Source organism: Schistocerca serialis, chromosome 2 (assembly GCF_023864345.2).
Source record: "Schistocerca serialis cubense isolate TAMUIC-IGC-003099 chromosome 2, iqSchSeri2.2, whole genome shotgun sequence".
Taxonomy (NCBI): domain Eukaryota; kingdom Metazoa; phylum Arthropoda; class Insecta; order Orthoptera; family Acrididae; genus Schistocerca; species Schistocerca serialis.
In genome coordinates this window covers 963,030,311-963,052,539 of record NC_064639.1, presented here as the reverse complement: position 1 = coordinate 963,052,539, position 22,229 = coordinate 963,030,311, and the positions used below count along the sequence as shown (strand labels likewise).

The following is a 22,229-nucleotide window of genomic DNA, read 5'->3' as shown; positions in this document are numbered from 1 at the left end:
TGCGTAACAACTTTGGCCCTTGTCAGTACTTGGGCGGGTGAGCGCATGGGAACACAGGGCACTATTGGCAGTTTTACTTCCTATTTTTGTTTCTCCTTTGTTTTCGGAGCTACAGCCCGATTCGGCCAGGGAGACGCCACCGTGAAATGAAGGGGGCGTGCTGTGTGTCCATCGCCTCGCCTCGCCTCTCCTTACCTCTCTCAGTCGTTTCTCGTGCTTGTCGTTTTGATATAGGCCGATTTGAGAGCGTCAGCTCTCGCGTCAGCTGAGCAAAGTCGAGACAAGTCGAGACACACTAAGGGCTGGTATGCAGCGAGTAAGAGGGCGAAAAAACAATAGTTTAAGAGCGCGTGGCAAAAGTACTCATACGCGAAATTAAAAGCCTGCTGCGGTGGCCGGGAATCGAACCCGGATCAACTGCTTGGAAGGCAACTATGCTGACCATTACACCACGACCGCACAAGCGAGCGCCCCGCCACCGCGCTGAGTCGGCTTCCCGCCTGTCGGCAGCGGCCGAAGGTGATCGTACCCGGCAGGCGCATTTCGAGGCAGGCTAGGGGAGCACATCCAGACGCATTCGGACAGCGTATCCGCGCACATTTCGCATCCTTTGGCAAGAGTCGGCGCCGGCGACGCAAGAGTACGCAGAGGACCGCGTTCTGGCGGCATCTTTAAGCAGTGCAGTGCAGGATTCAGCGTCTGCAGCATCTTCTCCACAGAATGCTACGGCGCTTGACGGCAGTCCCACTTTCCCTTGAGACATCTGCTCGGGAAGCAGCGTGAAGGTACCGCTGGCCCGAGCATCGGTGGTTCAGTGGTAGAATGCTCGCCTGCCACGCGGGCGGCCCGGGTTCGATTCCCGGCCGATGCATCATTTTGTTTTTTCTCCGGTAGGGGTGCTGCGTGTCTTTCGCACTCGAACTGCGTGAGCCATGAGAATGAACCGCGGGATTCCGTATGGAAAGAACCAATCATGCAGCGCGGACGACTGCTCGTTTGGACTCCTGCGTGCTATTGTACATACTGGCGTCGGCCTAGCATCGCAAGTTGCCTGCCGCGCCGTGAATGCACGTGTAGCAACAGAAAAAATGAGCCAGGGAGTGCAGACTCTCTACCACTTGTATTCGATACTTACCAAGATTCCAGAAGGTCTAACGATCGCCTGCCTCGGTAGCGCAGTAGGCAGCGCGTAAGTCTCATAATCCTAACGTCGTGAGTTCGATCCACACCCGGGGCATCTAATTTTCTGTGACTGAAGGTGGTGCTGTTGCTAGGGCGCCAACTTATTTCTTGTTTGTTATCCACAACGTTTCAACGCTTCAGCGGGAAAATGTTTACTTCCTGTTATTGCTACATACAGCTTCCCTATTCCTCTTCTCCCAGCAGAGCATGAAGCCAAAAGCATTGCTCTGCGACGTTTGAGGTGCGCGCCTTGCCAGTCAGTATGTGCAAAGATGCTCGCAAAGAGAGCGACAATGCGACAAGCGACCGTACGAACGGTCGAATGAAACGGCCGCATCCGGTGTGGTCTAGTGGCTAGGATACCTGGCTTTCACCCAGGAGGCCCGGGTTCGATTCCCGGTACCGGAACGGAATTTTTTCCACACGAATCGTGACAAGTTTGAGCTGTCCGAGCGGCCGTTTCCCGTCCTGCTCGCAATATAGCTACTGTTTCGTGACCGTCAGCAGAATATAGACTAGGGAAGCAGACACACGACGACCATAGGAATGGTGTATGGCTTCATGCCACCTGATTCCAGCGTAGGGCTGAGCAACTGCATCTGCCGAGGCCCGTTAGCTCAGTTGGTTAGAGCGTCGTGCTAATAACGCGAAGGTCGTGGGTTCGATCCCCCCACGGGCCACTTCTCTTTTACTACTGCGAAAAGGCAGCGCCGATTTCAGCTGGCGAGTGTGATGACCAAATGATCATCACCCTGCGTGGAAGTTGACAGAGGATCCGAACCCGACTCGTCGGGAAGCACTACAGCATTCACTCGGCAATGGCCATAATATCTTGAATACACTGGTTAGAGAAAATGAAAGAAAATGTCCGATTGCCGATGCGTAACAACTTTGGCCCTTGTCAGTACTTGGGCGGGTGAGCGCATGGGAACACAGGGCACTATTGGCAGTTTTACTTCCTATTTTTGTTTCTCCTTTGTTTTCGGAGCTACAGCCCGATTCGGCCAGGGAGACGCCACCGTGAAATGAAGGGGGCGTGCTGTGTGTCCATCGCCTCGCCTCGCCTCTCCTTACCTCTCTCAGTCGTTTCTCGTGCTTGTCGTTTTGATATAGGCCGATTTGAGAGCGTCAGCTCTCGCGTCAGCTGAGCAAAGTCGAGACAAGTCGAGACACACTAAGGGCTGGTATGCAGCGAGTAAGAGGGCGAAAAAACAATAGTTTAAGAGCGCGTGGCAAAAGTACTCATACGCGAAATTAAAAGCCTGCTGCGGTGGCCGGGAATCGAACCCGGATCAACTGCTTGGAAGGCAACTATGCTGACCATTACACCACGACCGCACAAGCGAGCACCCCGCCACCGCGCTGAGTCGGCTTCCCGCCTGTCGGCAGCGGCCGAAGGTGATCGTACCCGGCAGGCGCATTTCGAGGCAGGCTAGGGGAGCACATCCAGACGCATTCGGACAGCGTATCCGCGCACATTTCGCATCCTTTGGCAAGAGTCGGCGCCGGCGACGCAAGAGTACGCAGAGGACCGCGTTCTGGCGGCATCTTTAAGCAGTGCAGTGCAGGATTCAGCGTCTGCAGCATCTTCTCCACAGAATGCTACGGCGCTTGACGGCAGTCCCACTTTCCCTTGAGACATCTGCTCGGGAAGCAGCGTGAAGGTACCGCTGGCCCGAGCATCGGTGGTTCAGTGGTAGAATGCTCGCCTGCCACGCGGGCGGCCCGGGTTCGATTCCCGGCCGATGCATCATTTTGTTTTTTCTCCAGTAGGGGTGCTGCGTGTCTTTCGCACTCGAACTGCGTGAGCCATGAGAATGAACCGCGGGATTCCGTATGGAAAGAACCAATCATGCAGCGCGGACGACTGCTCGTTTGGACTCCTGCGTGCTATTGTACATACTGGCGTCGGCCTAGCATCGCAAGTTGCCTGCCGCGCCGTGAATGCACGTGTAGCAACAGAAAAAATGAGCCAGGGAGTGCAGACTCTCTACCACTTGTATTCGATACTTACCAAGATTCCAGAAGGTCTAACGATCGCCTGCCTCGGTAGCGCAGTAGGCAGCGCGTAAGTCTCATAATCTTAAGGTCGTGAGTTCGATCCACACCCGGGGCATCTAATTTTCTGTGACTGAAGGTGGTGCTGTTGCTAGGGCGCCAACTTATTTCTTGTTTGTTATCCACAACGTTTCAACGCTTCAGCGGGAAAATGTTTACTTCCTGTTATTGCTACATACAGCTTCCCTATTCCTCTTCTCCCAGCAGAGCATGAAGCCAAAAGCATTGCTCTGCGACGTTTGAGGTGCGCGCCTTGCCAGTCAGTATGTGCAAAGATGCTCGCAAAGAGAGCGACAATGCGACAAGCGACCGTACGAACGGTCGAATGAAACGGCCGCATCCGGTGTGGTCTAGTGGCTAGGATACCTGGCTTTCACCCAGGAGGCCCGGGTTCGATTCCCGGTACCGGAACGGAATTTTTTCCACACGAATCGTGACAAGTTTGAGCTGTCCGAGCGGCCGTTTCCCGTCCTGCTCGCAATATAGCTACTGTTTCGTGACCGTCAGCAGAATATAGACTAGGGAAGCAGACACACGACGACCATAGGAATGGTGTATGGCTTCATGCCACCTGATTCCAGCGTAGGGCTGAGCAACTGCATCTGCCGAGGCCCGTTAGCTCAGTTGGTTAGAGCGTCGTGCTAATAACGCGAAGGTCGTGGGTTCGATCCCCCCACGGGCCACTTCTCTTTTACTACTGCGAAAAGGCAGCGCCGATTTCAGCTGGCGAGTGTGATGACCAAATGATCATCACCCTGCGTGGAAGTTGACAGAGGATCCGAACCCGACTCGTCGGGAAGCACTACAGCATTCACTCGGCAATGGCCATAATATCTTGAATACACTGGTTAGAGAAAATGAAAGAAAATGTCCGATTGCCGATGCGTAACAACTTTGGCCCTTGTCAGTACTTGGGCGGGTGAGCGCATGGGAACACAGGGCACTATTGGCAGTTTTACTTCCTATTTTTGTTTCTCCTTTGTTTTCGGAGCTACAGCCCGATTCGGCCAGGGAGACGCCACCGTGAAATGAAGGGGGCGTGCTGTGTGTCCATCGCCTCGCCTCGCCTCTCCTTACCTCTCTCAGTCGTTTCTCGTGCTTGTCGTTTTGATATAGGCCGATTTGAGAGCGTCAGCTCTCGCGTCAGCTGAGCAAAGTCGAGACAAGTCGAGACACACTAAGGGCTGGTATGCAGCGAGTAAGAGGGCGAAAAAACAATAGTTTAAGAGCGCGTGGCAAAAGTACTCATACGCGAAATTAAAAGCCTGCTGCGGTGGCCGGGAATCGAACCCGGATCAACTGCTTGGAAGGCAACTATGCTGACCATTACACCACGACCGCACAAGCGAGCGCCCCGCCACCGCGCTGAGTCGGCTTCCCGCCTGTCGGCAGCGGCCGAAGGTGATCGTACCCGGCAGGCGCATTTCGAGGCAGGCTAGGGGAGCACATCCAGACGCATTCGGACAGCGTATCCGCGCACATTTCGCATCCTTTGGCAAGAGTCGGCGCCGGCGACGCAAGAGTACGCAGAGGACCGCGTTCTGGCGGCATCTTTAAGCAGTGCAGTGCAGGATTCAGCGTCTGCAGCATCTTCTCCACAGAATGCTACGGCGCTTGACGGCAGTCCCACTTTCCCTTGAGACATCTGCTCGGGAAGCAGCGTGAAGGTACCGCTGGCCCGAGCATCGGTGGTTCAGTGGTAGAATGCTCGCCTGCCACGCGGGCGGCCCGGGTTCGATTTCCGGCCGATGCATCATTTTGTTTTTTCTCCGGTAGGGGTGCTGCGTGTCTTTCGCACTCGAACTGCGTGAGCCATGAGAATGAACCGCGGGATTCCGTATGGAAAGAACCAATCATGCAGCGCGGACGACTGCTCGTTTGGACTCCTGCGTGCTATTGTACATACTGGCGTCGGCCTAGCATCGCAAGTTGCCTGCCGCGCCGTGAATGCACGTGTAGCAACAGAAAAAATGAGCCAGGGAGTGCAGACTCTCTACCACTTGTATTCGATACTTACCAAGATTCCAGAAGGTCTAACGATCGCCTGCCTCGGTAGCGCAGTAGGCAGCGCGTAAGTCTCATAATCTTAAGGTCGTGAGTTCGATCCACACCCGGGGCATCTAATTTTCTGTGACTGAAGGTGGTGCTGTTGCTAGGGCGCCAACTTATTTCTTGTTTGTTATCCACAACGTTTCAACGCTTCAGCGGGAAAATGTTTACTTCCTGTTATTGCTACATACAGCTTCCCTATTCCTCTTCTCCCAGCAGAGCATGAAGCCAAAAGCATTGCTCTGCGACGTTTGAGGTGCGCGCCTTGCCAGTCAGTATGTGCAAAGATGCTCGCAAAGAGAGCGACAATGCGACAAGCGACCGTACGAACGGTCGAATGAAACGGCCGCATCCGGTGTGGTCTAGTGGCTAGGATACCTGGCTTTCACCCAGGAGGCCCGGGTTCGATTCCCGGTACCGGAACGGAATTTTTTCCACACGAATCGTGACAAGTTTGAGCTGTCCGAGCGGCCGTTTCCCGTCCTGCTCGCAATATAGCTACTGTTTCGTGACCGTCAGCAGAATATAGACTAGGGAAGCAGACACACGACGACCATAGGAATGGTGTATGGCTTCATGCCACCTGATTCCAGCGTAGGGCTGAGCAACTGCATCTGCCGAGGCCCGTTAGCTCAGTTGGTTAGAGCGTCGTGCTAATAACGCGAAGGTCGTGGGTTCGATCCCCCCACGGGCCACTTCTCTTTTACTACTGCGAAAAGGCAGCGCCGATTTCAGCTGGCGAGTGTGATGACCAAATGATCATCACCCTGCGTGGAAGTTGACAGAGGATCCGAACCCGACTCGTCGGGAAGCACTACAGCATTCACTCGGCAATGGCCATAATATCTTGAATACACTGGTTAGAGAAAATGAAAGAAAATGTCCGATTGCCGATGCGTAACAACTTTGGCCCTTGTCAGTACTTGGGCGGGTGAGCGCATGGGAACACAGGGCACTATTGGCAGTTTTACTTCCTATTTTTGTTTCTCCTTTGTTTTCGGAGCTACAGCCCGATTCGGCCAGGGAGACGCCACCGTGAAATGAAGGGGGCGTGCTGTGTGTCCATCGCCTCGCCTCGCCTCTCCTTACCTCTCTCAGTCGTTTCTCGTGCTTGTCGTTTTGATATAGGCCGATTTGAGAGCGTCAGCTCTCGCGTCAGCTGAGCAAAGTCGAGACAAGTCGAGACACACTAAGGGCTGGTATGCAGCGAGTAAGAGGGCGAAAAAACAATAGTTTAAGAGCGCGTGGCAAAAGTACTCATACGCGAAATTAAAAGCCTGCTGCGGTGGCCGGGAATCGAACCCGGATCAACTGCTTGGAAGGCAACTATGCTGACCATTACACCACGACCGCACAAGCGAGCGCCCCGCCACCGCGCTGAGTCGGCTTCCCGCCTGTCGGCAGCGGCCGAAGGTGATCGTACCCGGCAGGCGCATTTCGAGGCAGGCTAGGGGAGCACATCCAGACGCATTCGGACAGCGTATCCGCGCACATTTCGCATCCTTTGGCAAGAGTCGGCGCCGGCGACGCAAGAGTACGCAGAGGACCGCGTTCTGGCGGCATCTTTAAGCAGTGCAGTGCAGGATTCAGCGTCTGCAGCATCTTCTCCACAGAATGCTACGGCGCTTGACGGCAGTCCCACTTTCCCTTGAGACATCTGCTCGGGAAGCAGCGTGAAGGTACCGCTGGCCCGAGCATCGGTGGTTCAGTGGTAGAATGCTCGCCTGCCACGCGGGCGGCCCGGGTTCGATTCCCGGCCGATGCATCATTTTGTTTTTTCTCCGGTAGGGGTGCTGCGTGTCTTTCGCACTCGAACTGCGTGAGCCATGAGAATGAACCGCGGGATTCCGTATGGAAAGAACCAATCATGCAGCGCGGACGACTGCTCGTTTGGACTCCTGCGTGCTATTGTACATACTGGCGTCGGCCTAGCATCGCAAGTTGCCTGCCGCGCCGTGAATGCACGTGTAGCAACAGAAAAAATGAGCCAGGGAGTGCAGACTCTCTACCACTTGTATTCGATACTTACCAAGATTCCAGAAGGTCTAACGATCGCCTGCCTCGGTAGCGCAGTAGGCAGCGCGTAAGTCTCATAATCTTAAGGTCGTGAGTTCGATCCACACCCGGGGCATCTAATTTTCTGTGACTGAAGGTGGTGCTGTTGCTAGGGCGCCAACTTATTTCTTGTTTGTTATCCACAACGTTTCAACGCTTCAGCGGGAAAATGTTTACTTCCTGTTATTGCTACATACAGCTTCCCTATTCCTCTTCTCCCAGCAGAGCATGAAGCCAAAAGCATTGCTCTGCGACGTTTGAGGTGCGCGCCTTGCCAGTCAGTATGTGCAAAGATGCTCGCAAAGAGAGCGACAATGCGACAAGCGACCGTACGAACGGTCGAATGAAACTGCCGCATCCGGTGTGGTCTAGTGGCTAGGATACCTGGCTTTCACCCAGGAGGCCCGGGTTCGATTCCCGGTACCGGAACGGAATTTTTTCCACACGAATCGTGACAAGTTTGAGCTGTCCGAGCGGCCGTTTCCCGTCCTGCTCGCAATATAGCTACTGTTTCGTGACCGTCAGCAGAATATAGACTAGGGAAGCAGACACACGACGACCATAGGAATGGTGTATGGCTTCATGCCACCTGATTCCAGCGTAGGGCTGAGCAACTGCATCTGCCGAGGCCCGTTAGCTCAGTTGGTTAGAGCGTCGTGCTAATAACGCGAAGGTCGTGGGTTCGATCCCCCCACGGGCCACTTCTCTTTTACTACTGCGAAAAGGCAGCGCCGATTTCAGCTGGCGAGTGTGATGACCAAATGATCATCACCCTGCGTGGAAGTTGACAGAGGATCCGAACCCGACTCGTCGGGAAGCACTACAGCATTCACTCGGCAATGGCCATAATATCTTGAATACACTGGTTAGAGAAAATGAAAGAAAATGTCCGATTGCCGATGCGTAACAACTTTGGCCCTTGTCAGTACTTGGGCGGGTGAGCGCATGGGAACACAGGGCACTATTGGCAGTTTTACTTCCTATTTTTGTTTCTCCTTTGTTTTCGGAGCTACAGCCCGATTCGGCCAGGGAGACGCCACCGTGAAATGAAGGGGGCGTGCTGTGTGTCCATCGCCTCGCCTCGCCTCTCCTTACCTCTCTCAGTCGTTTCTCGTGCTTGTCGTTTTGATATAGGCCGATTTGAGAGCGTCAGCTCTCGCGTCAGCTGAGCAAAGTCGAGACAAGTCGAGACACACTAAGGGCTGGTATGCAGCGAGTAAGAGGGCGAAAAAACAATAGTTTAAGAGCGCGTGGCAAAAGTACTCATACGCGAAATTAAAAGCCTGCTGCGGTGGCCGGGAATCGAACCCGGATCAACTGCTTGGAAGGCAACTATGCTGACCATTACACCACGACCGCACAAGCGAGCGCCCCGCCACCGCGCTGAGTCGGCTTCCCGCCTGTCGGCAGCGGCCGAAGGTGATCGTACCCGGCAGGCGCATTTCGAGGCAGGCTAGGGGAGCACATCCAGACGCATTCGGACAGCGTATCCGCGCACATTTCGCATCCTTTGGCAAGAGTCGGCGCCGGCGACGCAAGAGTACGCAGAGGACCGCGTTCTGGCGGCATCTTTAAGCAGTGCAGTGCAGGATTCAGCGTCTGCAGCATCTTCTCCACAGAATGCTACGGCGCTTGACGGCAGTCCCACTTTCCCTTGAGACATCTGCTCGGGAAGCAGCGTGAAGGTACCGCTGGCCCGAGCATCGGTGGTTCAGTGGTAGAATGCTCGCCTGCCACGCGGGCGGCCCGGGTTCGATTCCCGGCCGATGCATCATTTTGTTTTTTCTCCGGTAGGGGTGCTGCGTGTCTTTCGCACTCGAACTGCGTGAGCCATGAGAATGAACCGCGGGATTCCGTATGGAAAGAACCAATCATGCAGCGCGGACGACTGCTCGTTTGGACTCCTGCGTGCTATTGTACATACTGGCGTCGGCCTAGCATCGCAAGTTGCCTGCCGCGCCGTGAATGCACGTGTAGCAACAGAAAAAATGAGCCAGGGAGTGCAGACTCTCTACCACTTGTATTCGATACTTACCAAGATTCCAGAAGGTCTAACGATCGCCTGCCTCGGTAGCGCAGTAGGCAGCGCGTAAGTCTCATAATCTTAAGGTCGTGAGTTCGATCCACACCCGGGGCATCTAATTTTCTGTGACTGAAGGTGGTGCTGTTGCTAGGGCGCCAACTTATTTCTTGTTTGTTATCCACAACGTTTCAACGCTTCAGCGGGAAAATGTTTACTTCCTGTTATTGCTACATACAGCTTCCCTATTCCTCTTCTCCCAGCAGAGCATGAAGCCAAAAGCATTGCTCTGCGACGTTTGAGGTGCGCGCCTTGCCAGTCAGTATGTGCAAAGATGCTCGCAAAGAGAGCGACAATGCGACAAGCGACCGTACGAACGGTCGAATGAAACGGCCGCATCCGGTGTGGTCTAGTGGCTAGGATACCTGGCTTTCACCCAGGAGGCCCGGGTTCGATTCCCGGTACCGGAACGGAATTTTTTCCACACGAATCGTGACAAGTTTGAGCTGTCCGAGCGGCCGTTTCCCGTCCTGCTCGCAATATAGCTACTGTTTCGTGACCGTCAGCAGAATATAGACTAGGGAAGCAGACACACGACGACCATAGGAATGGTGTATGGCTTCATGCCACCTGATTCCAGCGTAGGGCTGAGCAACTGCATCTGCCGAGGCCCGTTAGCTCAGTTGGTTAGAGCGTCGTGCTAATAACGCGAAGGTCGTGGGTTCGATCCCCCCACGGGCCACTTCTCTTTTACTACTGCGAAAAGGCAGCGCCGATTTCAGCTGGCGAGTGTGATGACCAAATGATCATCACCCTGCGTGGAAGTTGACAGAGGATCCGAACCCGACTCGTCGGGAAGCACTACAGCATTCACTCGGCAATGGCCATAATATCTTGAATACACTGGTTAGAGAAAATGAAAGAAAATGTCCGATTGCCGATGCGTAACAACTTTGGCCCTTGTCAGTACTTGGGCGGGTGAGCGCATGGGAACACAGGGCACTATTGGCAGTTTTACTTCCTATTTTTGTTTCTCCTTTGTTTTCGGAGCTACAGCCCGATTCGGCCAGGGAGACGCCACCGTGAAATGAAGGGGGCGTGCTGTGTGTCCATCGCCTCGCCTCGCCTCTCCTTACCTCTCTCAGTCGTTTCTCGTGCTTGTCGTTTTGATATAGGCCGATTTGAGAGCGTCAGCTCTCGCGTCAGCTGAGCAAAGTCGAGACAAGTCGAGACACACTAAGGGCTGGTATGCAGCGAGTAAGAGGGAGAAAAAACAATAGTTTAAGAGCGCGTGGCAAAAGTACTCATACGCGAAATTAAAAGCCTGCTGCGGTGGCCGGGAATCGAACCCGGATCAACTGCTTGGAAGGCAACTATGCTGACCATTACACCACGACCGCACAAGCGAGCGCCCCGCCACCGCGCTGAGTCGGCTTCCCGCCTGTCGGCAGCGGCCGAAGGTGATCGTACCCGGCAGGCGCATTTCGAGGCAGGCTAGGGGAGCACATCCAGACGCATTCGGACAGCGTATCCGCGCACATTTCGCATCCTTTGGCAAGAGTCGGCGCCGGCGACGCAAGAGTACGCAGAGGACCGCGTTCTGGCGGCATCTTTAAGCAGTGCAGTGCAGGATTCAGCGTCTGCAGCATCTTCTCCACAGAATGCTACGGCGCTTGACGGCAGTCCCACTTTCCCTTGAGACATCTGCTCGGGAAGCAGCGTGAAGGTACCGCTGGCCCGAGCATCGGTGGTTCAGTGGTAGAATGCTCGCCTGCCACGCGGGCGGCCCGGGTTCGATTCCCGGCCGATGCATCATTTTGTTTTTTCTCCGGTAGGGGTGCTGCGTGTCTTTCGCACTCGAACTGCGTGAGCCATGAGAATGAACCGCGGGATTCCGTATGGAAAGAACCAATCATGCAGCGCGGACGACTGCTCGTTTGGACTCCTGCGTGCTATTGTACATACTGGCGTCGGCCTAGCATCGCAAGTTGCCTGCCGCGCCGTGAATGCACGTGTAGCAACAGAAAAAATGAGCCAGGGAGTGCAGACTCTCTACCACTTGTATTCGATACTTACCAAGATTCCAGAAGGTCTAACGATCGCCTGCCTCGGTAGCGCAGTAGGCAGCGCGTAAGTCTCATAATCTTAAGGTCGTGAGTTCGATCCACACCCGGGGCATCTAATTTTCTGTGACTGAAGGTGGTGCTGTTGCTAGGGCGCCAACTTATTTCTTGTTTGTTATCCACAACGTTTCAACGCTTCAGCGGGAAAATGTTTACTTCCTGTTATTGCTACATACAGCTTCCCTATCCCTCTTCTCCCAGCAGAGCATGAAGCCAAAAGCATTGCTCTGCGACGTTTGAGGTGCGCGCCTTGCCAGTCAGTATGTGCAAAGATGCTCGCAAAGAGAGCGACAATGCGACAAGCGACCGTACGAACGGTCGAATGAAACGGCCGCATCCGGTGTGGTCTAGTGGCTAGGATACCTGGCTTTCACCCAGGAGGCCCGGGTTCGATTCCCGGTACCGGAACGGAATTTTTTCCACACGAATCGTGACAAGTTTGAGCTGTCCGAGCGGCCGTTTCCCGTCCTGCTCGCAATATAGCTACTGTTTCGTGACCGTCAGCAGAATATAGACTAGGGAAGCAGACACACGACGACCATAGGAATGGTGTATGGCTTCATGCCACCTGATTCCAGCGTAGGGCTGAGCAACTGCATCTGCCGAGGCCCGTTAGCTCAGTTGGTTAGAGCGTCGTGCTAATAACGCGAAGGTCGTGGGTTCGATCCCCCCACGGGCCACTTCTCTTTTACTACTGCGAAAAGGCAGCGCCGATTTCAGCTGGCGAGTGTGATGACCAAATGATCATCACCCTGCGTGGAAGTTGACAGAGGATCCGAACCCGACTCGTCGGGAAGCACTACAGCATTCACTCGGCAATGGCCATAATATCTTGAATACACTGGTTAGAGAAAATGAAAGAAAATGTCCGATTGCCGATGCGTAACAACTTTGGCCCTTGTCAGTACTTGGGCGGGTGAGCGCATGGGAACACAGGGCACTATTGGCAGTTTTACTTCCTATTTTTGTTTCTCCTTTGTTTTCGGAGCTACAGCCCGATTCGGCCAGGGAGACGCCACCGTGAAATGAAGGGGGCGTGCTGTGTGTCCATCGCCTCGCCTCGCCTCTCCTTACCTCTCTCAGTCGTTTCTCGTGCTTGTCGTTTTGATATAGGCCGATTTGAGAGCGTCAGCTCTCGCGTCAGCTGAGCAAAGTCGAGACAAGTCGAGACACACTAAGGGCTGGTATGCAGCGAGTAAGAGGGCGAAAAAACAATAGTTTAAGAGCGCGTGGCAAAAGTACTCATACGCGAAATTAAAAGCCTGCTGCGGTGGCCGGGAATCGAACCCGGATCAACTGCTTGGAAGGCAACTATGCTGACCATTACACCACGACCGCACAAGCGAGCGCCCCGCCACCGCGCTGAGTCGGCTTCCCGCCTGTCGGCAGCGGCCGAAGGTGATCGTACCCGGCAGGCGCATTTCGAGGCAGGCTAGGGGAGCACATCCAGACGCATTCGGACAGCGTATCCGCGCACATTTCGCATCCTTTGGCAAGAGTCGGCGCCGGCGACGCAAGAGTACGCAGAGGACCGCGTTCTGGCGGCATCTTTAAGCAGTGCAGTGCAGGATTCAGCGTCTGCAGCATCTTCTCCACAGAATGCTACGGCGCTTGACGGCAGTCCCACTTTCCCTTGAGACATCTGCTCGGGAAGCAGCGTGAAGGTACCGCTGGCCCGAGCATCGGTGGTTCAGTGGTAGAATGCTCGCCTGCCACGCGGGCGGCCCGGGTTCGATTCCCGGCCGATGCATCATTTTGTTTTTTCTCCGGTAGGGGTGCTGCGTGTCTTTCGCACTCGAACTGCGTGAGCCATGAGAATGAACCGCGGGATTCCGTATGGAAAGAACCAATCATGCAGCGCGGACGACTGCTCGTTTGGACTCCTGCGTGCTATTGTACATACTGGCGTCGGCCTAGCATCGCAAGTTGCCTGCCGCGCCGTGAATGCACGTGTAGCAACAGAAAAAATGAGCCAGGGAGTGCAGACTCTCTACCACTTGTATTCGATACTTACCAAGATTCCAGAAGGTCTAACGATCGCCTGCCTCGGTAGCGCAGTAGGCAGCGCGTAAGTCTCATAATCTTAAGGTCGTGAGTTCGATCCACACCCGGGGCATCTAATTTTCTGTGACTGAAGGTGGTGCTGTTGCTAGGGCGCCAACTTATTTCTTGTTTGTTATCCACAACGTTTCAACGCTTCAGCGGGAAAATGTTTACTTCCTGTTATTGCTACATACAGCTTCCCTATCCCTCTTCTCCCAGCAGAGCATGAAGCCAAAAGCATTGCTCTGCGACGTTTGAGGTGCGCGCCTTGCCAGTCAGTATGTGCAAAGATGCTCGCAAAGAGAGCGACAATGCGACAAGCGACCGTACGAACGGTCGAATGAAACGGCCGCATCCGGTGTGGTCTAGTGGCTAGGATACCTGGCTTTCACCCAGGAGGCCCGGGTTCGATTCCCGGTACCGGAACGGAATTTTTTCCACACGAATCGTGACAAGTTTGAGCTGTCCGAGCGGCCGTTTCCCGTCCTGCTCGCAATATAGCTACTGTTTCGTGACCGTCAGCAGAATATAGACTAGGGAAGCAGACACACGACGACCATAGGAATGGTGTATGGCTTCATGCCACCTGATTCCAGCGTAGGGCTGAGCAACTGCATCTGCCGAGGCCCGTTAGCTCAGTTGGTTAGAGCGTCGTGCTAATAACGCGAAGGTCGTGGGTTCGATCCCCCCACGGGCCACTTCTCTTTTACTACTGCGAAAAGGCAGCGCCGATTTCAGCTGGCGAGTGTGATGACCAAATGATCATCACCCTGCGTGGAAGTTGACAGAGGATCCGAACCCGACTCGTCGGGAAGCACTACAGCATTCACTCGGCAATGGCCATAATATCTTGAATACACTGGTTAGAGAAAATGAAAGAAAATGTCCGATTGCCGATGCGTAACAACTTTGGCCCTTGTCAGTACTTGGGCGGGTGAGCGCATGGGAACACAGGGCACTATTGGCAGTTTTACTTCCTATTTTTGTTTCTCCTTTGTTTTCGGAGCTACAGCCCGATTCGGCCAGGGAGACGCCACCGTGAAATGAAGGGGGCGTGCTGTGTGTCCATCGCCTCGCCTCGCCTCTCCTTACCTCTCTCAGTCGTTTCTCGTGCTTGTCGTTTTGATATAGGCCGATTTGAGAGCGTCAGCTCTCGCGTCAGCTGAGCAAAGTCGAGACAAGTCGAGACACACTAAGGGCTGGTATGCAGCGAGTAAGAGGGCGAAAAAACAATAGTTTAAGAGCGCGTGGCAAAAGTACTCATACGCGAAATTAAAAGCCTGCTGCGGTGGCCGGGAATCGAACCCGGATCAACTGCTTGGAAGGCAACTATGCTGACCATTACACCACGACCGCACAAGCGAGCGCCCCGCCACCGCGCTGAGTCGGCTTCCCGCCTGTCGGCAGCGGCCGAAGGTGATCGTACCCGGCAGGCGCATTTCGAGGCAGGCTAGGGGAGCACATCCAGACGCATTCGGACAGCGTATCCGCGCACATTTCGCATCCTTTGGCAAGAGTCGGCGCCGGCGACGCAAGAGTACGCAGAGGACCGCGTTCTGGCGGCATCTTTAAGCAGTGCAGTGCAGGATTCAGCGTCTGCAGCATCTTCTCCACAGAATGCTACGGCGCTTGACGGCAGTCCCACTTTCCCTTGAGACATCTGCTCGGGAAGCAGCGTGAAGGTACCGCTGGCCCGAGCATCGGTGGTTCAGTGGTAGAATGCTCGCCTGCCACGCGGGCGGCCCGGGTTCGATTCCCGGCCGATGCATCATTTTGTTTTTTCTCCGGTAGGGGTGCTGCGTGTCTTTCGCACTCGAACTGCGTGAGCCATGAGAATGAACCGCGGGATTCCGTATGGAAAGAACCAATCATGCAGCGCGGACGACTGCTCGTTTGGACTCCTGCGTGCTATTGTACATACTGGCGTCGGCCTAGCATCGCAAGTTGCCTGCCGCGCCGTGAATGCACGTGTAGCAACAGAAAAAATGAGCCAGGGAGTGCAGACTCTCTACCACTTGTATTCGATACTTACCAAGATTCCAGAAGGTCTAACGATCGCCTGCCTCGGTAGCGCAGTAGGCAGCGCGTAAGTCTCATAATCTTAAGGTCGTGAGTTCGATCCACACCCGGGGCATCTAATTTTCTGTGACTGAAGGTGGTGCTGTTGCTAGGGCGCCAACTTATTTCTTGTTTGTTATCCACAACGTTTCAACGCTTCAGCGGGAAAATGTTTACTTCCTGTTATTGCTACATACAGCTTCCCTATCCCTCTTCTCCCAGCAGAGCATGAAGCCAAAAGCATTGCTCTGCGACGTTTGAGGTGCGCGCCTTGCCAGTCAGTATGTGCAAAGATGCTCGCAAAGAGAGCGACAATGCGACAAGCGACCGTACGAACGGTCGAATGAAACGGCCGCATCCGGTGTGGTCTAGTGGCTAGGATACCTGGCTTTCACCCAGGAGGCCCGGGTTCGATTCCCGGTACCGGAACGGAATTTTTTCCACACGAATCGTGACAAGTTTGAGCTGTCCGAGCGGCCGTTTCCCGTCCTGCTCGCAATATAGCTACTGTTTCGTGACCGTCAGCAGAATATAGACTAGGGAAGCAGACACACGACGACCATAGGAATGGTGTATGGCTTCATGCCACCTGATTCCAGCGTAGGGCTGAGCAACTGCATCTGCCGAGGCCCGTTAGCTCAGTTGGTTAGAGCGTCGTGCTAATAACGCGAAGGTCGTGGGTTCGATCCCCCCACGGGCCACTTCTCTTTTACTACTGCGAAAAGGCAGCGCCGATTTCAGCTGGCGAGTGTGATGACCAAATGATCATCACCCTGCGTGGAAGTTGACAGAGGATCCGAACCCGACTCGTCGGGAAGCACTACAGCATTCACTCGGCAATGGCCATAATATCTTGAATACACTGGTTAGAGAAAATGAAAGAAAATGTCCGATTGCCGATGCGTAACAACTTTGGCCCTTGTCAGTACTTGGGCGGGTGAGCGCATGGGAACACAGGGCACTATTGGCAGTTTTACTTCCTATTTTTGTTTCTCCTTTGTTTTCGGAGCTACAGCCCGATTCGGCCAGGGAGACGCCACCGTGAAATGAAGGGGGCGTGCTGTGTGTCCATCGCCTCGCCTCGCCTCTCCTTACCTCTCTCAGTCGTTTCTCGTGCTTGTCGTTTTGATATAGGCCGATTTGAGAGCGTCAGCTCTCGCGTCAGCTGAGCAAAGTCGAGACAAGTCGAGACACACTAAGGGCTGGTATGCAGCGAGTAAGAGGGCGAAAAAACAATAGTTTAAGAGCGCGTGGCAAAAGTACTCATACGCGAAATTAAAAGCCTGCTGCGGTGGCCGGGAATCGAACCCGGATCAACTGCTTGGAAGGCAACTATGCTGACCATTACACCACGACCGCACAAGCGAGCGCCCCGCCACCGCGCTGAGTCGGCTTCCCGCCTGTCGGCAGCGGCCGAAGGTGATCGTACCCGGCAGGCGCATTTCGAGGCAGGCTAGGGGAGCACATCCAGACGCATTCGGACAGCGTATCCGCGCACATTTCGCATCCTTTGGCAAGAGTCGGCGCCGGCGACGCAAGAGTACGCAGAGGACCGCGTTCTGGCGGCATCTTTAAGCAGTGCAGTGCAGGATTCAGCGTCTGCAGCATCTTCTCCACAGAATGCTACGGCGCTTGACGGCAGTCCCACTTTCCCTTGAGACATCTGCTCGGGAAGCAGCGTGAAGGTACCGCTGGCCCGAGCATCGGTGGTTCAGTGGTAGAATGCTCGCCTGCCACGCGGGCGGCCCGGGTTCGATTCCCGGCCGATGCATCATTTTGTTTTTTCTCCGGTAGGGGTGCTGCGTGTCTTTCGCACTCGAACTGCGTGAGCCATGAGAATGAACCGCGGGATTCCGTATGGAAAGAACCAATCATGCAGCGCGGACGACTGCTCGTTTGGACTCCTGCGTGCTATTGTACATACTGGCGTCGGCCTAGCATCGCAAGTTGCCTGCCGCGCCGTGAATGCACGTGTAGCAACAGAAAAAATGAGCCAGGGAGTGCAGACTCTCTACCACTTGTATTCGATACTTACCAAGATTCCAGAAGGTCTAACGATCGCCTGCCTCGGTAGCGCAGTAGGCAGCGCGTAAGTCTCATAATCTTAAGGTCGTGAGTTCGATCCACACCCGGGGCATCTAATTTTCTGTGACTGAAGGTGGTGCTGTTGCTAGGGCGCCAACTTATTTCTTGTTTGTTATCCACAACGTTTCAACGCTTCAGCGGGAAAATGTTTACTTCCTGTTATTGCTACATACAGCTTCCCTATCCCTCTTCTCCCAGCAGAGCATGAAGCCAAAAGCATTGCTCTGCGACGTTTGAGGTGCGCGCCTTGCCAGTCAGTATGTGCAAAGATGCTCGCAAAGAGAGCGACAATGCGACAAGCGACCGTACGAACGGTCGAATGAAACGGCCGCATCCGGTATGGTCTAGTGGCTAGGATACCTGGCTTTCACCCAGGAGGCCCGGGTTCGATTCCCGGTACCGGAACGGAATTTTTTCCACACGAATCGTGACAAGTTTGAGCTGTCCGAGCGGCCGTTTCCCGTCCTGCTCGCAATATAGCTACTGTTTCGTGACCGTCAGCAGAATATAGACTAGGGAAGCAGACACACGACGACCATAGGAATGGTGTATGGCTTCATGCCACCTGATTCCAGCGTAGGGCTGAGCAACTGCATCTGCCGAGGCCCGTTAGCTCAGTTGGTTAGAGCGTCGTGCTAATAACGCGAAGGTCGTGGGTTCGATCCCCCCACGGGCCACTTCTCTTTTACTACTGCGAAAAGGCAGCGCCGATTTCAGCTGGCGAGTGTGATGACCAAATGATCATCACCCTGCGTGGAAGTTGACAGAGGATCCGAACCCGACTCGTCGGGAAGCACTACAGCATTCACTCGGCAATGGCCATAATATCTTGAATACACTGGTTAGAGAAAATGAAAGAAAATGTCCGATTGCCGATGCGTAACAACTTTGGCCCTTGTCAGTACTTGGGCGGGTGAGCGCATGGGAACACAGGGCACTATTGGCAGTTTTACTTCCTATTTTTGTTTCTCCTTTGTTTTCGGAGCTACAGCCCGATTCGGCCAGGGAGACGCCACCGTGAAATGAAGGGGGCGTGCTGTGTGTCCATCGCCTCGCCTCGCCTCTCCTTACCTCTCTCAGTCGTTTCTCGTGCTTGTCGTTTTGATATAGGCCGATTTGAGAGCGTCAGCTCTCGCGTCAGCTGAGCAAAGTCGAGACAAGTCGAGACACACTAAGGGCTGGTATGCAGCGAGTAAGAGGGCGAAAAAACAATAGTTTAAGAGCGCGTGGCAAAAGTACTCATACGCGAAATTAAAAGCCTGCTGCGGTGGCCGGGAATCGAACCCGGATCAACTGCTTGGAAGGCAACTATGCTGACCATTACACCACGACCGCACAAGCGAGCGCCCCGCCACCGCGCTGAGTCGGCTTCCCGCCTGTCGGCAGCGGCCGAAGGTGATCGTACCCGGCAGGCGCATTTCGAGGCAGGCTAGGGGAGCACATCCAGACGCATTCGGACAGCGTATCCGCGCACATTTCGCATCCTTTGGCAAGAGTCGGCGCCGGCGACGCAAGAGTACGCAGAGGACCGCGTTCTGGCGGCATCTTTAAGCAGTGCAGTGCAGGATTCAGCGTCTGCAGCATCTTCTCCACAGAATGCTACGGCGCTTGACGGCAGTCCCACTTTCCCTTGAGACATCTGCTCGGGAAGCAGCGTGAAGGTACCGCTGGCCCGAGCATCGGTGGTTCAGTGGTAGAATGCTCGCCTGCCACGCGGGCGGCCCGGGTTCGATTCCCGGCCGATGCATCATTTTGTTTTTTCTCCGGTAGGGGTGCTGCGTGTCTTTCGCACTCGAACTGCGTGAGCCATGAGAATGAACCGCGGGATTCCGTATGGAAAGAACCAATCATGCAGCGCGGACGACTGCTCGTTTGGACTCCTGCGTGCTATTGTACATACTGGCGTCGGCCTAGCATCGCAAGTTGCCTGCCGCGCCGTGAATGCACGTGTAGCAACAGAAAAAATGAGCCAGGGAGTGCAGACTCTCTACCACTTGTATTCGATACTTACCAAGATTCCAGAAGGTCTAACGATCGCCTGCCTCGGTAGCGCAGTAGGCAGCGCGTAAGTCTCATAATCTTAAGGTCGTGAGTTCGATCCACACCCGGGGCATCTAATTTTCTGTGACTGAAGGTGGTGCTGTTGCTAGGGCGCCAACTTATTTCTTGTTTGTTATCCACAACGTTTCAACGCTTCAGCGGGAAAATGTTTACTTCCTGTTATTGCTACATACAGCTTCCCTATCCCTCTTCTCCCAGCAGAGCATGAAGCCAAAAGCATTGCTCTGCGACGTTTGAGGTGCGCGCCTTGCCAGTCAGTATGTGCAAAGATGCTCGCAAAGAGAGCGACAATGCGACAAGCGACCGTACGAACGGTCGAATGAAACGGCCGCATCCGGTGTGGTCTAGTGGCTAGGATACCTGGCTTTCACCCAGGAGGCCCGGGTTCGATTCCCGGTACCGGAACGGAATTTTTTCCACACGAATCGTGACAAGTTTGAGCTGTCCGAGCGGCCGTTTCCCGTCCTGCTCGCAATATAGCTACTGTTTCGTGACCGTCAGCAGAATATAGACTAGGGAAGCAGACACACGACGACCATAGGAATGGTGTATGGCTTCATGCCACCTGATTCCAGCGTAGGGCTGAGCAACTGCATCTGCCGAGGCCCGTTAGCTCAGTTGGTTAGAGCGTCGTGCTAATAACGCGAAGGTCGTGGGTTCGATCCCCCCACGGGCCACTTCTCTTTTACTACTGCGAAAAGGCAGCGCCGATTTCAGCTGGCGAGTGTGATGACCAAATGATCATCACCCTGCGTGGAAGTTGACAGAGGATCCGAACCCGACTCGTCGGGAAGCACTACAGCATTCACTCGGCAATGGCCATAATATCTTGAATACACTGGTTAGAGAAAATGAAAGAAAATGTCCGATTGCCGATGCGTAACAACTTTGGCCCTTGTCAGTACTTGGGCGGGTGAGCGCATGGGAACACAGGGCACTATTGGCAGTTTTACTTCCTATTTTTGTTTCTCCTTTGTTTTCGGAGCTACAGCCCGATTCGGCCAGGGAGACGCCACCGTGAAATGAAGGGGGCGTGCTGTGTGTCCATCGCCTCGCCTCGCCTCTCCTTACCTCTCTCAGTCGTTTCTCGTGCTTGTCGTTTTGATATAGGCCGATTTGAGAGCGTCAGCTCTCGCGTCAGCTGAGCAAAGTCGAGACAAGTCGAGACACACTAAGGGCTGGTATGCAGCGAGTAAGAGGGCGAAAAAACAATAGTTTAAGAGCGCGTGGCAAAAGTACTCATACGCGAAATTAAAAGCCTGCTGCGGTGGCCGGGAATCGAACCCGGATCAACTGCTTGGAAGGCAACTATGCTGACCATTACACCACGACCGCACAAGCGAGCGCCCCGCCACCGCGCTGAGTCGGCTTCCCGCCTGTCGGCAGCGGCCGAAGGTGATCGTACCCGGCAGGCGCATTTCGAGGCAGGCTAGGGGAGCACATCCAGACGCATTCGGACAGCGTATCCGCGCACATTTCGCATCCTTTGGCAAGAGTCGGCGCCGGCGACGCAAGAGTACGCAGAGGACCGCGTTCTGGCGGCATCTTTAAGCAGTGCAGTGCAGGATTCAGCGTCTGCAGCATCTTCTCCACAGAATGCTACGGCGCTTGACGGCAGTCCCACTTTCCCTTGAGACATCTGCTCGGGAAGCAGCGTGAAGGTACCGCTGGCCCGAGCATCGGTGGTTCAGTGGTAGAATGCTCGCCTGCCACGCGGGCGGCCCGGGTTCGATTCCCGGCCGATGCATCATTTTGTTTTTTCTCCGGTAGGGGTGCTGCGTGTCTTTCGCACTCGAACTGCGTGAGCCATGAGAATGAACCGCGGGATTCCGTATGGAAAGAACCAATCATGCAGCGCGGACGACTGCTCGTTTGGACTCCTGCGTGCTATTGTACATACTGGCGTCGGCCTAGCATCGCAAGTTGCCTGCCGCGCCGTGAATGCACGTGTAGCAACAGAAAAAATGAGCCAGGGAGTGCAGACTCTCTACCACTTGTATTCGATACTTACCAAGATTCCAGAAGGTCTAACGATCGCCTGCCTCGGTAGCGCAGTAGGCAGCGCGTAAGTCTCATAATCTTAAGGTCGTGAGTTCGATCCACACCCGGGGCATCTAATTTTCTGTGACTGAAGGTGGTGCTGTTGCTAGGGCGCCAACTTATTTCTTGTTTGTTATCCACAACGTTTCAACGCTTCAGCGGGAAAATGTTTACTTCCTGTTATTGCTACATACAGCTTCCCTATCCCTCTTCTCCCAGCAGAGCATGAAGCCAAAAGCATTGCTCTGCGACGTTTGAGGTGCGCGCCTTGCCAGTCAGTATGTGCAAAGATGCTCGCAAAGAGAGCGACAATGCGACAAGCGACCGTACGAACGGTCGAATGAAACGGCCGCATCCGGTGTGGTCTAGTGGCTAGGATACCTGGCTTTCACCCAGGAGGCCCGGGTTCGATTCCCGGTACCGGAACGGAATTTTTTCCACACGAATCGTGACAA

General features: G+C 54.5%; 53 non-coding genes across 53 annotated transcripts; 42 read left to right on the top strand and 11 right to left on the bottom strand.

Moving 5' to 3' along the window:
- Positions 1-387: 387 nt before the first annotated feature.
- On the bottom strand, positions 388-459 carry Trnag-ucc (transfer RNA glycine (anticodon UCC)). Its single transcript has one exon. It is a non-coding gene; the product is annotated as a tRNA-Gly (tRNA).
- Positions 460-800: 341 nt separating this feature from the next.
- Trnag-gcc (transfer RNA glycine (anticodon GCC)) lies at positions 801-871 on the top strand. The gene has a single exon. It is a non-coding gene; the product is annotated as a tRNA-Gly (tRNA).
- A 647-nt stretch (positions 872-1,518) lies between these two features.
- Positions 1,519-1,590, top strand: Trnae-uuc (transfer RNA glutamic acid (anticodon UUC)). The gene has a single exon. It is a non-coding gene; the product is annotated as a tRNA-Glu (tRNA).
- Positions 1,591-1,788: 198 nt separating this feature from the next.
- Trnai-aau (transfer RNA isoleucine (anticodon AAU)) lies at positions 1,789-1,862 on the top strand. The gene has a single exon. It is a non-coding gene; the product is annotated as a tRNA-Ile (tRNA).
- Positions 1,863-2,448: 586 nt separating this feature from the next.
- On the bottom strand, positions 2,449-2,520 carry Trnag-ucc (transfer RNA glycine (anticodon UCC)). Its single transcript has one exon. It is a non-coding gene; the product is annotated as a tRNA-Gly (tRNA).
- Positions 2,521-2,861: 341 nt separating this feature from the next.
- Trnag-gcc (transfer RNA glycine (anticodon GCC)) lies at positions 2,862-2,932 on the top strand. The gene has a single exon. It is a non-coding gene; the product is annotated as a tRNA-Gly (tRNA).
- A 293-nt stretch (positions 2,933-3,225) lies between these two features.
- Trnam-cau (transfer RNA methionine (anticodon CAU)) lies at positions 3,226-3,298 on the top strand. Its single transcript has one exon. It is a non-coding gene; the product is annotated as a tRNA-Met (tRNA).
- A 281-nt stretch (positions 3,299-3,579) lies between these two features.
- Positions 3,580-3,651, top strand: Trnae-uuc (transfer RNA glutamic acid (anticodon UUC)). Its single transcript has one exon. It is a non-coding gene; the product is annotated as a tRNA-Glu (tRNA).
- A 198-nt stretch (positions 3,652-3,849) lies between these two features.
- On the top strand, positions 3,850-3,923 carry Trnai-aau (transfer RNA isoleucine (anticodon AAU)). The gene has a single exon. It is a non-coding gene; the product is annotated as a tRNA-Ile (tRNA).
- Positions 3,924-4,509: 586 nt separating this feature from the next.
- Trnag-ucc (transfer RNA glycine (anticodon UCC)) lies at positions 4,510-4,581 on the bottom strand. Its single transcript has one exon. It is a non-coding gene; the product is annotated as a tRNA-Gly (tRNA).
- Positions 4,582-4,922: 341 nt separating this feature from the next.
- Trnag-gcc (transfer RNA glycine (anticodon GCC)) lies at positions 4,923-4,993 on the top strand. Its single transcript has one exon. It is a non-coding gene; the product is annotated as a tRNA-Gly (tRNA).
- Positions 4,994-5,286: 293 nt separating this feature from the next.
- On the top strand, positions 5,287-5,359 carry Trnam-cau (transfer RNA methionine (anticodon CAU)). Its single transcript has one exon. It is a non-coding gene; the product is annotated as a tRNA-Met (tRNA).
- A 281-nt stretch (positions 5,360-5,640) lies between these two features.
- Trnae-uuc (transfer RNA glutamic acid (anticodon UUC)) lies at positions 5,641-5,712 on the top strand. The gene has a single exon. It is a non-coding gene; the product is annotated as a tRNA-Glu (tRNA).
- Positions 5,713-5,910: 198 nt separating this feature from the next.
- Positions 5,911-5,984, top strand: Trnai-aau (transfer RNA isoleucine (anticodon AAU)). Its single transcript has one exon. It is a non-coding gene; the product is annotated as a tRNA-Ile (tRNA).
- A 586-nt stretch (positions 5,985-6,570) lies between these two features.
- Trnag-ucc (transfer RNA glycine (anticodon UCC)) lies at positions 6,571-6,642 on the bottom strand. Its single transcript has one exon. It is a non-coding gene; the product is annotated as a tRNA-Gly (tRNA).
- A 341-nt stretch (positions 6,643-6,983) lies between these two features.
- Trnag-gcc (transfer RNA glycine (anticodon GCC)) lies at positions 6,984-7,054 on the top strand. The gene has a single exon. It is a non-coding gene; the product is annotated as a tRNA-Gly (tRNA).
- Positions 7,055-7,347: 293 nt separating this feature from the next.
- On the top strand, positions 7,348-7,420 carry Trnam-cau (transfer RNA methionine (anticodon CAU)). The gene has a single exon. It is a non-coding gene; the product is annotated as a tRNA-Met (tRNA).
- A 281-nt stretch (positions 7,421-7,701) lies between these two features.
- Positions 7,702-7,773, top strand: Trnae-uuc (transfer RNA glutamic acid (anticodon UUC)). Its single transcript has one exon. It is a non-coding gene; the product is annotated as a tRNA-Glu (tRNA).
- A 198-nt stretch (positions 7,774-7,971) lies between these two features.
- Positions 7,972-8,045, top strand: Trnai-aau (transfer RNA isoleucine (anticodon AAU)). Its single transcript has one exon. It is a non-coding gene; the product is annotated as a tRNA-Ile (tRNA).
- A 586-nt stretch (positions 8,046-8,631) lies between these two features.
- On the bottom strand, positions 8,632-8,703 carry Trnag-ucc (transfer RNA glycine (anticodon UCC)). The gene has a single exon. It is a non-coding gene; the product is annotated as a tRNA-Gly (tRNA).
- Positions 8,704-9,044: 341 nt separating this feature from the next.
- Trnag-gcc (transfer RNA glycine (anticodon GCC)) lies at positions 9,045-9,115 on the top strand. The gene has a single exon. It is a non-coding gene; the product is annotated as a tRNA-Gly (tRNA).
- A 293-nt stretch (positions 9,116-9,408) lies between these two features.
- Trnam-cau (transfer RNA methionine (anticodon CAU)) lies at positions 9,409-9,481 on the top strand. The gene has a single exon. It is a non-coding gene; the product is annotated as a tRNA-Met (tRNA).
- Positions 9,482-9,762: 281 nt separating this feature from the next.
- Trnae-uuc (transfer RNA glutamic acid (anticodon UUC)) lies at positions 9,763-9,834 on the top strand. The gene has a single exon. It is a non-coding gene; the product is annotated as a tRNA-Glu (tRNA).
- Positions 9,835-10,032: 198 nt separating this feature from the next.
- Trnai-aau (transfer RNA isoleucine (anticodon AAU)) lies at positions 10,033-10,106 on the top strand. The gene has a single exon. It is a non-coding gene; the product is annotated as a tRNA-Ile (tRNA).
- Positions 10,107-10,692: 586 nt separating this feature from the next.
- Positions 10,693-10,764, bottom strand: Trnag-ucc (transfer RNA glycine (anticodon UCC)). Its single transcript has one exon. It is a non-coding gene; the product is annotated as a tRNA-Gly (tRNA).
- Positions 10,765-11,105: 341 nt separating this feature from the next.
- On the top strand, positions 11,106-11,176 carry Trnag-gcc (transfer RNA glycine (anticodon GCC)). The gene has a single exon. It is a non-coding gene; the product is annotated as a tRNA-Gly (tRNA).
- A 293-nt stretch (positions 11,177-11,469) lies between these two features.
- On the top strand, positions 11,470-11,542 carry Trnam-cau (transfer RNA methionine (anticodon CAU)). Its single transcript has one exon. It is a non-coding gene; the product is annotated as a tRNA-Met (tRNA).
- A 281-nt stretch (positions 11,543-11,823) lies between these two features.
- Trnae-uuc (transfer RNA glutamic acid (anticodon UUC)) lies at positions 11,824-11,895 on the top strand. The gene has a single exon. It is a non-coding gene; the product is annotated as a tRNA-Glu (tRNA).
- Positions 11,896-12,093: 198 nt separating this feature from the next.
- On the top strand, positions 12,094-12,167 carry Trnai-aau (transfer RNA isoleucine (anticodon AAU)). Its single transcript has one exon. It is a non-coding gene; the product is annotated as a tRNA-Ile (tRNA).
- Positions 12,168-12,753: 586 nt separating this feature from the next.
- Trnag-ucc (transfer RNA glycine (anticodon UCC)) lies at positions 12,754-12,825 on the bottom strand. The gene has a single exon. It is a non-coding gene; the product is annotated as a tRNA-Gly (tRNA).
- Positions 12,826-13,166: 341 nt separating this feature from the next.
- Positions 13,167-13,237, top strand: Trnag-gcc (transfer RNA glycine (anticodon GCC)). The gene has a single exon. It is a non-coding gene; the product is annotated as a tRNA-Gly (tRNA).
- Positions 13,238-13,530: 293 nt separating this feature from the next.
- On the top strand, positions 13,531-13,603 carry Trnam-cau (transfer RNA methionine (anticodon CAU)). The gene has a single exon. It is a non-coding gene; the product is annotated as a tRNA-Met (tRNA).
- Positions 13,604-13,884: 281 nt separating this feature from the next.
- Trnae-uuc (transfer RNA glutamic acid (anticodon UUC)) lies at positions 13,885-13,956 on the top strand. Its single transcript has one exon. It is a non-coding gene; the product is annotated as a tRNA-Glu (tRNA).
- A 198-nt stretch (positions 13,957-14,154) lies between these two features.
- Trnai-aau (transfer RNA isoleucine (anticodon AAU)) lies at positions 14,155-14,228 on the top strand. The gene has a single exon. It is a non-coding gene; the product is annotated as a tRNA-Ile (tRNA).
- Positions 14,229-14,814: 586 nt separating this feature from the next.
- Trnag-ucc (transfer RNA glycine (anticodon UCC)) lies at positions 14,815-14,886 on the bottom strand. The gene has a single exon. It is a non-coding gene; the product is annotated as a tRNA-Gly (tRNA).
- A 341-nt stretch (positions 14,887-15,227) lies between these two features.
- Positions 15,228-15,298, top strand: Trnag-gcc (transfer RNA glycine (anticodon GCC)). Its single transcript has one exon. It is a non-coding gene; the product is annotated as a tRNA-Gly (tRNA).
- Positions 15,299-15,591: 293 nt separating this feature from the next.
- On the top strand, positions 15,592-15,664 carry Trnam-cau (transfer RNA methionine (anticodon CAU)). The gene has a single exon. It is a non-coding gene; the product is annotated as a tRNA-Met (tRNA).
- Positions 15,665-15,945: 281 nt separating this feature from the next.
- On the top strand, positions 15,946-16,017 carry Trnae-uuc (transfer RNA glutamic acid (anticodon UUC)). The gene has a single exon. It is a non-coding gene; the product is annotated as a tRNA-Glu (tRNA).
- A 198-nt stretch (positions 16,018-16,215) lies between these two features.
- Positions 16,216-16,289, top strand: Trnai-aau (transfer RNA isoleucine (anticodon AAU)). Its single transcript has one exon. It is a non-coding gene; the product is annotated as a tRNA-Ile (tRNA).
- Positions 16,290-16,875: 586 nt separating this feature from the next.
- Positions 16,876-16,947, bottom strand: Trnag-ucc (transfer RNA glycine (anticodon UCC)). Its single transcript has one exon. It is a non-coding gene; the product is annotated as a tRNA-Gly (tRNA).
- A 341-nt stretch (positions 16,948-17,288) lies between these two features.
- Positions 17,289-17,359, top strand: Trnag-gcc (transfer RNA glycine (anticodon GCC)). Its single transcript has one exon. It is a non-coding gene; the product is annotated as a tRNA-Gly (tRNA).
- A 293-nt stretch (positions 17,360-17,652) lies between these two features.
- On the top strand, positions 17,653-17,725 carry Trnam-cau (transfer RNA methionine (anticodon CAU)). The gene has a single exon. It is a non-coding gene; the product is annotated as a tRNA-Met (tRNA).
- Positions 17,726-18,006: 281 nt separating this feature from the next.
- On the top strand, positions 18,007-18,078 carry Trnae-uuc (transfer RNA glutamic acid (anticodon UUC)). Its single transcript has one exon. It is a non-coding gene; the product is annotated as a tRNA-Glu (tRNA).
- Positions 18,079-18,276: 198 nt separating this feature from the next.
- On the top strand, positions 18,277-18,350 carry Trnai-aau (transfer RNA isoleucine (anticodon AAU)). The gene has a single exon. It is a non-coding gene; the product is annotated as a tRNA-Ile (tRNA).
- Positions 18,351-18,936: 586 nt separating this feature from the next.
- Positions 18,937-19,008, bottom strand: Trnag-ucc (transfer RNA glycine (anticodon UCC)). Its single transcript has one exon. It is a non-coding gene; the product is annotated as a tRNA-Gly (tRNA).
- Positions 19,009-19,349: 341 nt separating this feature from the next.
- Trnag-gcc (transfer RNA glycine (anticodon GCC)) lies at positions 19,350-19,420 on the top strand. The gene has a single exon. It is a non-coding gene; the product is annotated as a tRNA-Gly (tRNA).
- Positions 19,421-19,713: 293 nt separating this feature from the next.
- Positions 19,714-19,786, top strand: Trnam-cau (transfer RNA methionine (anticodon CAU)). Its single transcript has one exon. It is a non-coding gene; the product is annotated as a tRNA-Met (tRNA).
- Positions 19,787-20,067: 281 nt separating this feature from the next.
- Trnae-uuc (transfer RNA glutamic acid (anticodon UUC)) lies at positions 20,068-20,139 on the top strand. Its single transcript has one exon. It is a non-coding gene; the product is annotated as a tRNA-Glu (tRNA).
- Positions 20,140-20,337: 198 nt separating this feature from the next.
- Trnai-aau (transfer RNA isoleucine (anticodon AAU)) lies at positions 20,338-20,411 on the top strand. The gene has a single exon. It is a non-coding gene; the product is annotated as a tRNA-Ile (tRNA).
- Positions 20,412-20,997: 586 nt separating this feature from the next.
- Trnag-ucc (transfer RNA glycine (anticodon UCC)) lies at positions 20,998-21,069 on the bottom strand. Its single transcript has one exon. It is a non-coding gene; the product is annotated as a tRNA-Gly (tRNA).
- A 341-nt stretch (positions 21,070-21,410) lies between these two features.
- Positions 21,411-21,481, top strand: Trnag-gcc (transfer RNA glycine (anticodon GCC)). The gene has a single exon. It is a non-coding gene; the product is annotated as a tRNA-Gly (tRNA).
- Positions 21,482-21,774: 293 nt separating this feature from the next.
- On the top strand, positions 21,775-21,847 carry Trnam-cau (transfer RNA methionine (anticodon CAU)). The gene has a single exon. It is a non-coding gene; the product is annotated as a tRNA-Met (tRNA).
- A 281-nt stretch (positions 21,848-22,128) lies between these two features.
- Positions 22,129-22,200, top strand: Trnae-uuc (transfer RNA glutamic acid (anticodon UUC)). The gene has a single exon. It is a non-coding gene; the product is annotated as a tRNA-Glu (tRNA).
- The last annotated feature ends 29 nt before the right edge of the window (positions 22,201-22,229 follow it).